The 16,187-nt window shown below is 40.2% G+C and overlaps 1 non-coding gene across 1 annotated transcript; it reads right to left on the reverse strand.

Annotated features, from left to right (window-relative positions):
* Positions 1 to 6,462: 6,462 nt before the first annotated feature.
* On the reverse strand, positions 6,463 to 6,569 carry LOC136327969 (U6 spliceosomal RNA). Its single transcript, XR_010730017.1, has one exon. It is a non-coding gene; the product is annotated as a U6 spliceosomal RNA (small nuclear RNA).
* Positions 6,570 to 16,187: the final 9,618 nt, after the last annotated feature.

Raw genomic sequence — 16,187 nt, forward strand, 5'->3', positions numbered from 1 at the left:
ATTTCTCTATAACAGCGGTTCTCAACCTGTGGATCGCGACCCCGGCGGGGGTCGAATGACCAAAACACAGGGGTCGCCTAAAGCCATCAGAAAATACATATTGGGGGTCGCATAAAGCCATCGGAAAATACATATTGGGGGTTGCCTAAAGCCATCGGAAAATATGTAGACAAAAATTATGAAGACAAAATCAGACATCTGTTCTCTTGACTTGATAGAAGTCAAGAGAATGTGTAACTTTCATCACAGGATGTGCAAATTTTATAAAGTATATCACCTCACATATGTATTTGAATATGTCTAGTGAGAATCTTTGTTTATTTAATTGCAGCTGAGATGATCCCCATAGTAAGGCTGGAAGAAGCTGTCTTATAAGATTATTTCATTCATGCATTTACCTGCCACATGCAGGCAGTGTTCAAAGTACTAAGGGACCAAGCAAGGCCTTGTTCTCATAGACTGTCATTCTAAACAATGATTAGAGTCAGTAAATAAAATACAGAAGCAAGATAATTTCATAGACTGGTAAGTATAATGAAAGACACAAAAACCACTCAATGGGATAGTTAGTGAAGATCCCCAACTGAAAACTGGAGAAGGGGAAGATTTTGGACTAAATGGTCAAGAAAAGCCCTCTGAGACCTAAATTAGAAGAAGGAGCCATCCAGACTAGCGCATGTTAAAGGTTATAAGACATAGGCAAAAGCCTAGAAAGGAAAGACTACAGTTCCAGTGTTTACTGAATCCAGCCTATTTTATGCCAAGAAAATTACTCCATAAGATGTTAACACACAGTGAAACAGCTTACTCCTTTGTAAATAACACATGGTAAACCAGTGGGAAATGGCACACAACTAACGATGAATCCCTGCAGTGTTGATCCATGAGGGACAAATGAGTGAACATGTGCCCTCTGTGCCTACTAAATTCCAGGCACTGAAAGTGGTTTTTGATATTTCACTCACTTTGAACAAATACTTCCATTGTTCACTTAGTGAATTTGCATTGAGCTCCCCTGTGTGCCAGGCACTGAACTTGGCATTAGATTCCATTATGAACCTGACCCAGGATTCCCGGCAAGGCACTTTAGGCTCAACCAAGGGAAGCTGACAATTAAACCATTGTGCTATATAGCTGGATCAGTGCATCAAACGAGTAAAGCTCAGCTACAATAGGTACATGTGGAATCGCTCTTAGGCTACTTGGGGAAGAGGGTCAAGAAAAGCTTCCTAGATAAAATGGCATTTAAACAAAGTTTTGCAAGTGTGCAGGAAAGAGCCCGGCGATGTAGCTGACAGAGAATTACAAGTTCTTCTCTGGGTCAGGAACCACTGAAGGTGAAGGAAACTGTCAGGAGATAAGCCTAGAATCAGCAGTGTCAGATCACAGGGAGGCCGTGTGCTGAGCTGAGCAATGCGGACTTCCTGTGGACGCTGGGTGAGAACCGGTAAAGAGCTTTAAGCAAGGGATCAACATGACAGGTCTGTGAATTTTGAAAGAATCTCTCTAGCTTCAAGGTGGAGATTTCAAGGTGGGGAGGATGAAAAGCAGGCTGAACACGAAGAGAACATAATTCATTCAAGCCGTTTGCTATGAAAACTTGAAAACTTTCACTGAGGTGAATTTTCACCCAAATCTCACAGTGCATTGCTATTAATGAGCTTAAACCTTACTTATAAACTTCACTCACATTTTTAATACACAGGTGGTGAATTTAATCACATGAGGCTACATTGTATTACTTACTTCATATATTTTGAAATGTGAATTTTTCACTGAGTCAGCATGGCCAGATCGCTTAGCTCAGAAGAACATGTCAATCCTATGCTCCTCAAAACTGCCATTAGCACGCATGGCCTCAGATTATGCTGGGATGTGAAATTAAATCATGACTCTTTGCAACATTTTCTAATCAGCTACACCATTAACTGTTTTCAAATGGTAATCAACTCGGCGCCAAATGAACAGTGCACATCCAGCTTGCTCCGTGAGTTCTATGAATGCATTTTCCATTACAAGTTATAATTATATTACTTTCAGAAGTCAATTACAGCAACTGAACAAACTAAGAAAAATTCTAAGATTCTTGTGTGACTGCACAATTAAACAATACAAACTGCAAGATTCCACCTCATATTCAGAAATTTAGTTAGGATGTATTCTCTGGGAAATGATATCTTTGGAACCCAATAATTGTTATAAATATTGTTCAGCTTAGGCTTTATAACTTTAAATTATGGACCACTAAGCAAAATGATCAGTTAATACTTAATAGCTTGTCATGTGCCATATTAAATACATTTCTCTAACAGAAAGAAATTCCCTCTCCTTTAATAGGAAGGTTGGTGGCAATGTCTGCACCAAAAAGACATTTATCAGGGAAAGATAACAACTACTTTTATAGCACTTACTATGTACCAGGCCCTGAGCTAAGGAGTTTATGTATTTTGATCATATATTTCATCCTAAATATTTGATGGAAGACTCCACCTTCCTCTTGTCAGAATCCTTTCATTTTGGGTAGGTGATTGTAACTGGGACTACAGTTTTATTTCAATTATCCATTGCTGCAGAACATACCACCCCCAAACTTTAAGAGCTTATAATAATCACCATTTATTAACTTTCATGATTCTGTGGGTTGGCCCCGCAGTGCTGCTCTGTGGTAACAGCTGGGGCTCTGGGTTAGCTGTGAAGTCTACAGTGTCCTCAGACACAGGGCAGGGAGTTGGTATTGGCTGCTGAATAGGAGTTCAGTTGAAAGTATTAATCAGAGGCCTGTACTCTTCTATATGGAGGTGTCTCGACATGGTTGCTTAGACATTCTCACAGCATAGCAACTGGGTTCTAAGAAGAAACATTCTATGAGAGAGTATTCTAAGAATATAAACCCAGCATTCAACACTATTATGGTAGGTAGAATGATGCACCCACCCTCAAAGATATCCCCAAAATCTGTAAATATGTTATCTTACATGGCAGAAGAGATTGGAAGTGATTAAGTCAAATTGTGATGAAAAGATTAGCCTGGATTATCTAGGAGGGACCAATAAATCATAAGAGTCCTTATAAGAGGAAGACAGAGGTAAGAGAGATTTGAATATGGTATACTAATAGCTTTGAAAATGGAGGAAGGAGCCATGATCCAAGGAATGCAGGCCACGTCTAGAAGCTGGACAAGCTGAGGAAACAGATTCTCCCCTACAGCATCCAGAAGGAATGTCTTGCAAACACCTTGATTTTTAGCCCAGTGAGACTTCTGACCTCGAGAACTGTAAGATAAGTTTGTTTTGTTTTAAGCCAGTAAATTTGTGAAATCTATTAAAACAGCAATATGAAATGAATACATTTGTCATTTGTCAAGCTTCTGTTTTTGTCCCATCTATTAACACTGTATGGCTAAAACCCAGTCATTGAACTATATTTATGGAGGCATGGTTCATTGTAACAGTCTACCACCAAAGTAACAATTCAACACAATTACCAGCTCCTTCAAAATATTTCCTGTGATTTAGTTTTCTGTTGCTGCCGTAACAAATTACCACTAACTTAGTAACTTAAATAAATTTATTAACTCACAATTTCTGTAGGACGTACATAGATCTGACATGGGTTTTGTCAAGCTAAAATCAAGGTGTTATCAGGGCTGCACTCCTTACCTGAGGCTCTTGGGAAGAATCTAATTTCAAGCTAATTCATATTGTGGACTGAATTCAGTTCCTTGAGGTTGTGAGACTGATGTCCTTATCTCTGAGGGCTTCTCCTCAGTCTTACCATGTGTGATCCCTTAGAGCTCAGAACAACCAAGAGCACATCAAATCCTTCTCACATTTGCAGTTCTCTGACTTCTCCTTCTGTTGCATCTTCCTCCAGCTGAAGAAAGTTCTCTGCTTTTAAGGGATCCAGTGATTTGATTGGGTCCACCCATGATAATTTCCCTATCTTAATACCTAGAACCTCAATTACCGCTGCAAACACCTTTCGCCATGTGACGAACATTCACTGGTTCTGGGAGGAGGGCATCTTCAGGGGGCCATCATTTTGCCTACCACAGTTCTCCAAAACTGGAACCTTCGGGCCAAGAGAGAATAGAATACAACACCAATCTACTCTGTGCCTTGTTTAGGAATTAAAGCCTCAAAGGCACAATGAATCAGCGCAGATAAGCTCATCATCATTCTGCTGTTCACTGGCTCCAATGGTGTCTCCAGAAGACAATTTATTTGAGATGTTACTCCTCCAAAATTAGTCACAGTTGGGTGTTTCACAATCAGCTCTGCTCCATCACTAAAGGGTACAGCTTTTCAAAAGAGCAGCAAGGCTATTTTTGCAATAAGCCCATAAACTGACTTGTTTAACAATGAAGGAGAACAAGCTGAAAATCAATTGATTCAAATTGCTGTCACGACCTCAGATGGCAAACTGTATACCTACGGTGGTGGCTGGATCTTCACTTCCCTCTTAATTCTCCAGAGGTTTGGAACTTTTTGTTTCTGTTCTAAATCTACTAATGACCTCTTCATTCCCAATGCAATGTAATGAGAGCACTTGGGGTGAGTTATGATTAGCCTATGTTTTAAACATGTGTCTCTTACTTATAAATACATACATAAAGACTAAGATGGGCCTGACCTGTGGTTGCGCAGTGGTTAAGGTGTTGACCTGGAATGCTGAGGTTGCCATTTCAAAACCCTGGGCTTGCCCGGTCAAGGCTGTTAGAGGAGCAACTACTATGAGTTGATGCTTCCTGCTCTCCCCCCACCACCACCTCTCTCTCTCCCCTCTCCCTGATATCAATAAATACAATGTTAAAAAAAAAAAAAGGCTAAGATGGATAGGTAGGCAGAGGCAATAATTTGTCGTGAGGAAGGGGGCATCCCCAAAAGGAGTCACTCACAGATGTTTGTGTATTTTCACAATGTCAGGTTTATAAGAAGATACTTCCTCAATAAGCCAGTAGAGTCACACTCAGTTTACACACAGAGAAGGGGAGCTTTGTGATAGAAGTGAGCTGAACAAACTTCCAGCGTGAAGTCCCGGTCACTGACCATGTCCACAGCTGCAGAGGTGGGCGTCAGTCTCAGAGTAGGCAACTACAGTGGTGACACCCATCAGTGGAGTTGAAAGTCTTGTAGGACTCCAGGCATGAGCTCTGAGTTTTTATAGCCCACAAGGGATGGAGGTCTCACTCATGTTGGTGTCCAGATAGAATCCTTATCCAAGTGTCTAGACTTGTGATTTTGGGTGTTCCAGACCCCTCCTAAGGGTGTTCCCATTACACCCCATTATCTCAGTCTTTTTTTTCCATTATCTCAGTCTTGACATAGCACTTGACATAACTGTCATGGCTGACAGTGACTCCATACTGGATTGTCAAAGTGTCCAAAAAAATCTGCTGTGCTCTTGCTTTATACACAAACATGCAGCCTTTTTTTAAAAAAAGTACAGTGCCTTATGGATTTATTTTAAAGAATTAATTTTTAAAAGATTGTATTAGAGATTCAAGAACAATCAAGAAAACAAAGCCACAAAAGAATTAATCTAAAGAATGTTAAGAAATCCAGTTAATGAGGAGAATTTTATCCCACATTTCTGTTGTTATTTACCTAGAAGAGAAATATATGAATGAGCTGATGGATGGAAAGGACACTTTACATTCACTAAAACCTTCCTATCTGTGATGCAAATTTAAATTCTGTTCCCCCAGGAAAAATTTCAGGGTGCTGCCCCCATCCCTACCACTGACAGAAGGCTTGGGAACTATTAGAACTGCCGAGGGAGGAATTTGGAGCCTTTCAGGAGAACTTTATGCAGTAATAGGGAGAGGGAGCCTACTGGTTAATTCAATAGAAGGGAATTTTGGTTTTTGCTGAAAGTTCTTTGCCTGTTTCACAGCTGAAATTGCAACCAGCTTCTCTTAATGAAAAAGATTCTGCAGTATCCACAGAAGAAGAGCAAAGAAATCACACACTAAACTCCCGCAGCAGAAATGTGCCCCAACATACAAATTCTTTACGGTAAAGGAAGCTGTGCACTGTTTCAATTACTAGATAATCATTTTACACAACAGGCAAATTCCAAAGAAAATACAGCCCATGCATTAAATATGTTCTCAAATTAAGGGTTAGATTTAGGGACAAATCTTATAAGCTAAACAGCTTAAAAGTGAATTTTTAAAATGATCTTTTATTTATTGAAATATTCATAAATTTATTGTAGACTACTATAGACTTCTAGTGTAGTCTGATGTAGAATTCTAATATAATTTTTTTCCATTTATTTATTCATTTTAGAGAGGAGAGAGAGAGTGAGAGAGAGAGAAAAAGTGGGGAGGAGCAGGAAGCATCAACTCCCATATGTGCCTTGACTGGGCAAGCCCAGGGTTTAGAACCGGCGACCTCAGCATCCCAGGTCAACGATTTATCCACTGCGCCACCACAGGTCAGGCTCTAATATAATTTTTAAAATATGGAATGCTTCACAAATTTGTGGGTCATTCTTATGCAACAGCTATGCTAATCTTCAATGTATCATTCCAACTTTAGTATATGAGCTGCCAAAGTGAGCACTAGACTTATAATATTTATAACAATAAATGTACGATAGAAGCATAAGTCCTGATTCATATATTTTAATTTACAAATACATCAATTTGATTAATGAAGTCATTTTTCTGTTCAATCATGTTAAATTACATCCATAGCCGAATCCCTGAAATAAATTATGAGCTCATTCAGGAAACATCCTGTCAAGAGAGTATCTGGCACACAGTAGGCAGTCAATAAATATCAAAAATAATAAACACATATTCTAGCAAAGCATACGTCATATGGAGTTCAACCATGTGTAAACTCTTCAACTGAAATGTTAACAGTCCAGTCAGTACCTCATCCAACATACTTGAGACTTGCTTTCCCCTTTCATTAATTGAAATGCATTCTGGAGAGAAACACTAATTAATGTTAAGCAGCTTACTATGGAAGTAAAGCAGTGCTATGTCCAAGGTACTCAGAGACCATACATATCAAAATGATTTTAGAGGATAACATTCCTTGCTCCCTCAGTTTATGCTCATATTTCATGGCATGTCATAATGTAGAAATAATCATTTATCACAAAGAACCAGGGTGGACAGGACTCAGGTGCATTCTTTCACCTAATTGGAACAACTTTCTGAATTCCCACTCACAGGTATGAAATGGGGAGTTCTATATGAGGCGCTATGTTAGGCATCAGGTATACAAAAGTGAAAAGAGGTATAAGTTCTGTCCTTTATAAATTGTCTAATCTAGTAGACACAAGTTTAAACTCCTACGTGCAATAAAAGTATATTTATCAGTGTTGAGGTAGAAAGAATGAAAACACAAATGAGGAATTGATCAATTCAGAGTTAGGTCTAGAGGAGAAAAGCTGGAAAAGGGTCCCACATCATGCCTGAGCAGATGAGTTCCCTGCGGCAAAAGGGACCCGAATGTGACCATCTTCCAGCGAGAACTGTAGGAAATGTTAAGGAAAATTAAATGCAAGAAAAGAAAACCCCAGGACATCTTGACAAAGACTCATAATCAAAGCACATGTTACAAGAGGCCATTCCTTAACCACCTGGCTGACTTCTAGATACAGCAATATAACTTCCCACTGGGGGCCACAAATGGGCACACCCATACACATATACACACCAGAATGGTAAAATCCCAAATTTTTCTTTTTTAGAGAGAGAGAGAGAGAGAGAGAGAGAGAGAGACAGAAAGGAGAGAGATGAGAAGCATCAATTCATAATTGCTTCACTTGTTGTTTATTGATTGCTTGTCATACATGGGCCTTGACATGGGGTGAGGAGGATCCCTTGCTCAAGCCAGTGACCTTGGGTTCAAGTCAGTGACCTTGGGATCATGTCAATGATACTGCACTTAAATCAGTGACCCTGCACTCAAACTGGCAAGACTGCCCTCTAGTTGGCGACCCCCAGGTTTCCAACCAGGGCTTTGTACCAGGGCCCTCAATGTCCTGGGTCAATGCTCTATCCACTGTTCCACCACCAGTCATATGTTAGAAGCTCTGCGAAAAATCTGGTTGGTAAACAGGATGGCCTATTAAACATGTCAAATACATGTTATATTCCCGTTCTCTCTTCTCCATAGTGCCCAATGTAATGAAGGGCTGACTAGCTTGTCTGTTCTCTATTTGTGCTTGCAGGAAGAAGTACAGAGACTCCTACTGGTGCCAAATAAGGCATTTTATCTGCTTCACATAAATCACCATATGGAGCAGGTGTTACCTGAGGCCTGTCTGGGTGAAGTCCAAGTGATTGTGAGACCTTATGTCCAATTTATCCAGGGTTCTGATTTACCAGGTAATATTCTCAAGGTGCTGCCACAGACACCACGCCTCCTAGTAGAACCAGGCACAGGAGCCCTCACTTGTGTACAGTAAACAGAGGGGAGCCTTTGACCTCAAAGGGAGGTCACAGTTCTGTTGCTCACACTCCCTTCCAGATCCATAAAACTCCTATTGGTTGCAAGAGTATTTATTTGGATAATTGAGGGACAAAGCAGTTGTCTGCTTTAAGAAAAGCAAAGAAAGAGCTCCATAATTGATGGTAAGTTTTATTTGACTACTGGGTGAGTGATTTAATTTTGCATATGTTCTTATAAATGTAACTGGCAGTGTTTTATGTGAGGATTGTCTTGTAAACTAAATGTGCTGGCAGAGAAAAATTAGTTTGTGGCACCCGAGACATTAGGGAAATTGGCGGCCATGGAAAACACCTGTAATGCTTCCCCTCCCCATCCCCCCCCCCCCGCCGGCCTCCCAGGCTAACCACTAGAACAAGAATCCCCTTGCTTAAACACTCTCTTCTCAAGTGGTTAGCTCTCTGCTGACCATAACATTCTGGTAGATTTCAACATCAAGAAGAGGTTGGAAATAACAGCAACACTTACCCTATTTTGTTGAAGAAAAATATCTGGCTCAGTCATCAGTCTTTCATGTCTCATGAACTCCCCATCAACAGCAAATTAAAGAAAAACAAATTAAATAGAGTCATTCTCAGGGCGGCGGTGCACACAGGGGTTCAAATGCCTTATTTTCAAGTGGCCAAGACCTTCTCATTAAAGTGTGTTTATGGGAACTTTAGAGCCTTGTGTTTTTACCTCACCCCTCCTTGGGTTGGGAAATCGCACAGTGCAGACAAGTTGCTGCTATTATATTATGATGCAAGTTGGAATCGTTGTTAAGTTGACTCAAGACAGCCTCTTTGTTTTGTGGTCAGTCCTGGACACTGGGGTACCCTAATATAACTATCAAAGAGTTATGACAGGGCCTTACAGCTGCAGCCACCATTTATGTAGGACCTACCAGATAATGACATTGCGGTGGGCACATGACCTCTAATCCCTTTCCCACACTGCTGAATTTTTACAGGATATAGATTCTCATCCCTCTCTGTAGATACGGAAACTGAACCTCAGAGAAGTTAGAAAGTGGCAAAAATAATAGGCAAAAATTAATCTGACTTGAAGGTCAACCTATTTTCTCTATATGCATAGCCACTGACTTTACACTCTACTAGGGTTGCAGCCAGCTATGCAACCTCATTTTCTCAGAAACCCTGCTTTTCTGGGTGGTTAATACTCTTGAGAGAGAAATGCTATACTTAGGACTTCCCAGCTAGAAGAAGAGATAGTAAATTACCCACTTTGCTGAGCTAGGACCAGAGAGCCTGGCATTTCCCTCAGAGAGCAAGAGAGTAGGAAAAAGGTTTGTAGCACACAATAAAAACAAAATTTCTCTCAGCCACCCTTTAGAAAAATCTGGTGTGCATTATTCATTTATTTATTCATTCAACAAACATTTACTAAGGGACTCCTCCATGCTAGGCATTGTATTACTTGCTGGACTTAAAATAATTAGTAAGAAATGGTGCCTGCTCTCAAAACACCATATTAGGGAGGCAGGCAAAAAAAAGAGCTATTTCTATGCAGGGGCAAAAGCCACTATTGGAACAAGTATGAAGTATTGGATGCAGAGCAGGGACAACCACTTGCGATGAATATTTAGAACAACTTCCAGTAGAAAAATAGCCCCCGAGCAGACTCCTAAAGAGCAAACGAGAGTGAGCCTGGCCACTGAAGGCCGGCAGTTGGGGGTTTCCCAGGCAGAAAGAACAGGATGCACACAGACCTAGATGTAAATGAGAACTTGCTTGATCCAAAGCTTGCAAGACCTCCTGTGTCACTAGAACAAGTAAAAGGGAGAAAACAAGGACACTGGAAAATTAAAAACAGAACAATCATGAGCATCCTGGTTATAAATGTAATATCTTTATCCTGGAGGGAATGGGTTCCTTCAACAGAGAGTTTAAATTTGGTCTCTGCTATCCGAGGCTCAGGGAGCTGAAACACTACCTTGTAAGGTCCCCAGGTGCTCCACACTCAGCCCTAAGGAACGATGGTGGTGTTTCCTCTTGGCAATGATGTGCTTCTCTGTCAGTCTCATCAATACTCACAAAGGAACTGAGGAAACCAATGCAGGGGAAGGCTGGTGCCAAAGAGGGTTTCATCCATTGGTCCATGCATTTGTAAAATCCTTCATTTAACACACGCAGTATGGCAATCATGGTTTAAAGCAGGGTTTGGCAGTTGACATCTTAAGTCAAGTGTGACCCACCACCTGTTTCTGTAAATAAAGTTTTATTGGAACACAGTTGTGTGTGTTCATTATGTGTGGCCAATGACTGCTTTCACACTCCAAGAGCAGAGATGAGTTGTTGTAACAGAGGCACAAAACTGAAAATATTTACTATCTGACTTTTTACATAAAAATCTTGCTAACCTCTGCTCAGTGGGTTTAAATACTGATTGTCACTTGGGCTCTGAATCTCAGTTTCCTCTTCTTTAAAGCAGAGGTGATGATAATGGTGCTACTTAATAGATTTGCTGTAAGGATTAAATAAATTTTTATGTATAAGGTACCCAGCACAAAGTAAGCACTGAATAAATATTAGTTGCTGTTATTATTTATTCTTTCACTAATATGGCAGCAGTGGTCAGGAGATTGAGACAAGAACAATACTGGGCTTTGTATCTAGTCTCTATGGCTGCTGGGCTATTTGAGATGCCTGTCTTGTGGGCACATAAGCAGTAGATTATCCAGATGTGATATACACCTGGTAGTCAATCTCATATGATATATTTAAAGCCACAGACCTGGATAGAATCACTGGAAAAATGTTATGTTAAAAGTAGAGGAGGCATGACACAGAAGGTACAGTGGATAGAGCATAGACCTGGGACAGTGAGGACCCAAGGTCTCCAGTTTGAGCACAGGCTCACCAGCTTGAGTGTAGGGATCATCAACATAATCCCATGGTTGCTGGCTGGAAGCTCAAGGTTGCTGGCTTGAGCAAGGGGCTGCTGGCTTGCCTAGAGTCTCCCCTCCCCCAACAGGGCAGATATGAGAAGCAATCAATGAACAACTAAAGTGACGCAACTATGAGTTGATGCTTCTCATTTCTCTCCCTTCCTGTCTGTCTCTCTCTCTTGCTTGCTCAAAAAAGTGGAAAGAAAAAAAAAAGAAAGAAATAAAGAAAAGAGAAGATAAAAGAAAAGAAAAAAGAGAAGAAAAGAAAAAAGAAAAGTAAAGAAGGACCAGACAGCAAATCTATGGAGGTTTGTGGTCATAAATTTAGTTAGACTAGGTAAACATGTTGCACTTTTTTTCCATCTACATTCAGTTATGTTGAGTATGAGGTGGAATAGGAAGAAAGCTGAAGTTACTGAGGGTTGGAACTTTTCCAGGCAAAAACAGTAGGAGGAATGAGGCAAGGGAGCTGATTGTGTGCACATGGAAATTATTTAACAACAGACTGTGAAATCTTAACTAGGTAAAGATGGATGTTGGCCAGTGAGCTGTAGTCAGGTCAATGGACAGGGTTTTCTAATGTAGTAGAGACACTAGAGTAAATGAACTGGAGAATTAAGAAAAATATCAAAGCACTGCATCCTTGACATTGGATGAAATATTGGAGAATACAGAAATAGTGATGGTGAGAAATTTAGTAAACTAATGGCGAAAATTTTAATGACTAGAAGAAGTGCTAGAGAGGGAAGTAGATTATTATTTTTTAAAAAGTAGAGCCCAAAGTTGTATGGCTTAATTTGATGTGCTTCAAAGGGCCAGGGAGATTAGAGAAAAAGTAGAAGTAATACTACGACAAGAGCCTTGAAGAAAAAGGTAGGCATCTACCCTAAATAACTTCAGTCACAGATAAGCAACCAAGAGGAAGAAATGCTTAACAGTAGAGGCTCAATGGAAATAACGTAAAGAGAATACAATTCTAAAGTATCACTAGCTGGTGTAAAAAATAGGAACAAACCCAAACCTTCATAGCTTAACATAATAAAAGTTTATTTCTTGCTCTTGCTTGATAAACTCAATAGAAGTTTATCTCTAAAAAGAAACAAGATTTTTTTCCATGGCTTGTTCACAGACTCAGATTGATGCGGCTCTTCCATCTTCAATGCATGGTTTCTAAGGTGGTCTGAGTATCACCGTCAAGACAGCAAGAGACAGGAAGAGCATTGTGGGCCAGGCCTGGAAGTGGTTGGCATCGGTTTCCCCCATTTAGTTCAGATAAATAGATAGATTAGATAGATAGATAGATAGATAGATAGATAGATGATAGATAGATTCAGGGTGGGGAAAAGGTAGGTTTACAGTGGTAGTATATGAAACAGAGTTTATTCTTGTATTATTATTTCTTAATTATTTCTTATTATTTTACCTACAAACATCTGTAAATCTGCCTTTGCCTAACCATGTATATGTATATTTTTATTACATATATAAAAAATTTGAATATATAAAACTGTATATATTATTATATAATAATTTGGTGAGAAATGATCATAGGGCAGTATGACAGAGAGAACAAATAATTTTGTATTTTGTGCCTAGAGATAAAGGGAAATAAACCTAGTGACTTGCAGTAGAAGTCAGGGAATAGCCTAACCAACATACTTGGGTAGAACTTTATCAGAAAAAGATAAAGTTAACTTTATCACAATACATTAAAAAATATTATGAACTTAGAAAAATTTGATTTAAAAATCTAGTTCTCTCTGTCATACTGCCCTATGACCTTGAGCAAGTCTTATAAATTTATTAATCCTTACTTATAAAATTGGGATAAAGTTCTGCCTCAAAGGTACTTACAAATATTAAAACGAGATACTGTGTATTAAAAATGTCTTATAAACTCTGAAGCACTGCATAAATGTAAGCTCTTATTATTACTACTGAGGACATAATTGATATCTTCCCTATTCTTGCTCCTTTAAATTAACTACCCATCCCTGGGAAAACAGGAATTACAATTCTGTAAAAAGCTGCTTCATATACTGACATTCCCAATCCAAAATATCTGCATATCATACATGCATTTTATTTGTTCATCCAAATCCTGGTTCTGGGCAACCTCAGTCTCCCAGTTCCCCATTTTGGTAACATACTTAACTCTCATTTTCTGCCTATCTCATAATATTGAGGCCCACATTCCAGGTTTCCATCTTGCTTTTGCCCTCTGACACACCTACTGGACACATCTACTTTTGTTCATTCTGATGCCTTTACAGAGACTGACTCGAGTGCTCTGCCCCGATTTTTGTTCACTACCATTGTGCCTTTGAAGGATATTTGCACACACTTTTCCAGGTTGTATACTTTGATAACCACAGAGGCCATCATTCATATAGTTGGCCAAGTTATTATTGATCAAGAGCTTTGCTCTATAAAGACCATCTACCGTCAGATAGAAGTTATGTGTCTTGAGAAAGAGATCCCTTTTCCTACTTCACACTAAGATTCCCTCTGGAGTTGTGGTGGTCCTTCATGTGAGGTCTGCTCCTGCCTCAACATGAAAGAGACTCGCATGACCTGTTCAGTAAGATTAAGCACAAACCTAAAGAAAATACCACACCTAAAACAACCAGTACTGTGTCAGAGCCTTGTCTCTTACACACCACAGATAAAAAACATTTACCAATGCCTAGTGAGATGGAAATGTTGATTAAAAGAGCAACACAATGGTAAAACACACTTTGAAATTTCTTTTACATGAGCCTGCATTCATTATTACATTATTACATAAACATGTATAGGTTTTTCCCACTCTAATGCTTTCTTTTTTAAAAAACATTTGCATAATTTTTAAACTAGTATTACCCCAATAAATTCAATTAAAAATAAATAAAAATTAAAACAAAAATTATAAAAAACAAAACAAAACACCAACTTTGTGTCCAAAGCCAAATCAAAATACTCCATCCTATTCCAGTTAAAGTAAAAACAAATAAGCTCAAGTGTCCATCCTTTTGGGCCAGAGACGGGTGCTGCTTCGTCTTCTGGACCACAGCTTACACTGATGAGTCTCACATAACTGATGCACAAAGATTCTCCCTGAGTTGAGAACTGCAGGTGAAGTCAGATACACACATACATGGGGTCCTTGGGTTACAACACAGTTCCGTTTCTACAACAGTGACGTAACCTGACTTTCGGTGTAAGTCGAAACACACCTAACGTAAGTCACTTACCTATCCTAACACAGTTGTAAAAGCATAATCTAGAACATAAAAACACAATTAAGCTACAGAAAAAGAAAAAGGACATAAATATACTGTATTGTGACAGAAAAAATGACCAAAAAATGAGTGTAAAAAATAAATTCCTTACCATTATTCCTGTGGCTTGCACACTGGAAGGAGCATTGCAGGGTGGGAGAGAGTGACCTATTGGGAGGAGGAAGCTGGAGAGGCAGGTGGACCTGCAGAAGGTGCTGGAGATACTGGGTCAGGTGAATCAGGGTTGCCTAAGGAACATGCAGGAGATGCTGAAGATGATTCTACCGGTACTACAGGTGTTTCATCTCCAGAAGCGGCTGATGTAAAGGGTACAGGATCTGTTGCAGGCCTCTCTGCCTTCTTAAAGAATTGTTCCAGCCCTGGCCAGTTGGCTCAGTGGTAGAGCATCCGCCTGGCGTGCAGAGGTCCCGGGTTTGATTCCCGGCCAGGGCACACAGGAGAAGCGCCCATCTGCTTCTCCACCCCTCCCCTTCTCCTTCCTCTCTGTCTCTCTCTTCCCCTCCAGCAGCCAAGGCTCCATTGGAGCAAAAGATGGCCGGGGCGCTGGGGATGGCTCCTTGGCCACTGCCCCAGGCGCTAGAGTGGCTCTGGTCGCAACAGAGCGACGCCCCAGAGGGGCAGAGCGTCGCCCCCTGGTGGGCAGAGCGTCGCCCCCTGGTGGGAGTGCCGGGTGGATCCCAGTCGGGCGCATGCGAGAGTCTGACTGTCTCTCCCCGTTTCCAGCTTCAGAAAAATACAAAAAAAAAAAAAAAAAAAGAATTGTTCCAGGCTAGTCAGGAAGACAACAACTCCCTCACATGTCACGTTACTGCGTATTCTTCCACCGCGCACAACCCAACTCATTCGCCCATGTAGTCCGCAGTCCCTACCTATGATGCTAACGGCTAAGCCAAAACACTCATGTCTCAATTTTTTTAAGGTTTTATGGGAGTGAGCGTTGTAAACTTGAAACATCATATGCTGAGGCTGTAGTAACCCGAGGACCCCCTGAATAGCAGCCAAAACACATAACCTAAGAAGAAGAAATTGCCCCTAAGGAAAATAAATAAGGAACAGGATGTCTGGGCTTTTCCCACCTCAGTAACTAAGGAAACTACCCTTTCACACTATACTCGTCCACTTACTTAGGGAGCCACTTTCATCTCTGCCTAAAGGCATAGTTCAAAATCTACATTCTTCTTAAAACGACAAGTACTGTATGATCCCACTTATTAGAGGGATCAAAAGTAGTCAAATTCATAGAAACAGAAAGTAGAAGGGTGGCTAGCAGGGAGTGGGGGGAGGGGAAAGCAGGAGTACTTTAATAGGCATGAGTTTCTGTTTTGCAAGTCAAAAGCGTCCGAGAGATCTGCTGCCTAATAGAGTGAATACACTTAAAAATGCTGACTGTAAACTTCAAAATCATTACGATGGTAATTTTTTTTATGTTTACCACAATTTAAAAAATAAATTTTCAAAAATTTTATATTTTCCTGAAATCCTATTTGAGCCATCCCTGCCTGAAGTGACACTAGTATGCTTTTCCCCAAAATTGTCTGTCTTATT

Source organism: Saccopteryx bilineata, chromosome 2 (assembly GCF_036850765.1).
Source record: "Saccopteryx bilineata isolate mSacBil1 chromosome 2, mSacBil1_pri_phased_curated, whole genome shotgun sequence".
NCBI lineage: Eukaryota > Metazoa > Chordata > Mammalia > Chiroptera > Emballonuridae > Saccopteryx > Saccopteryx bilineata.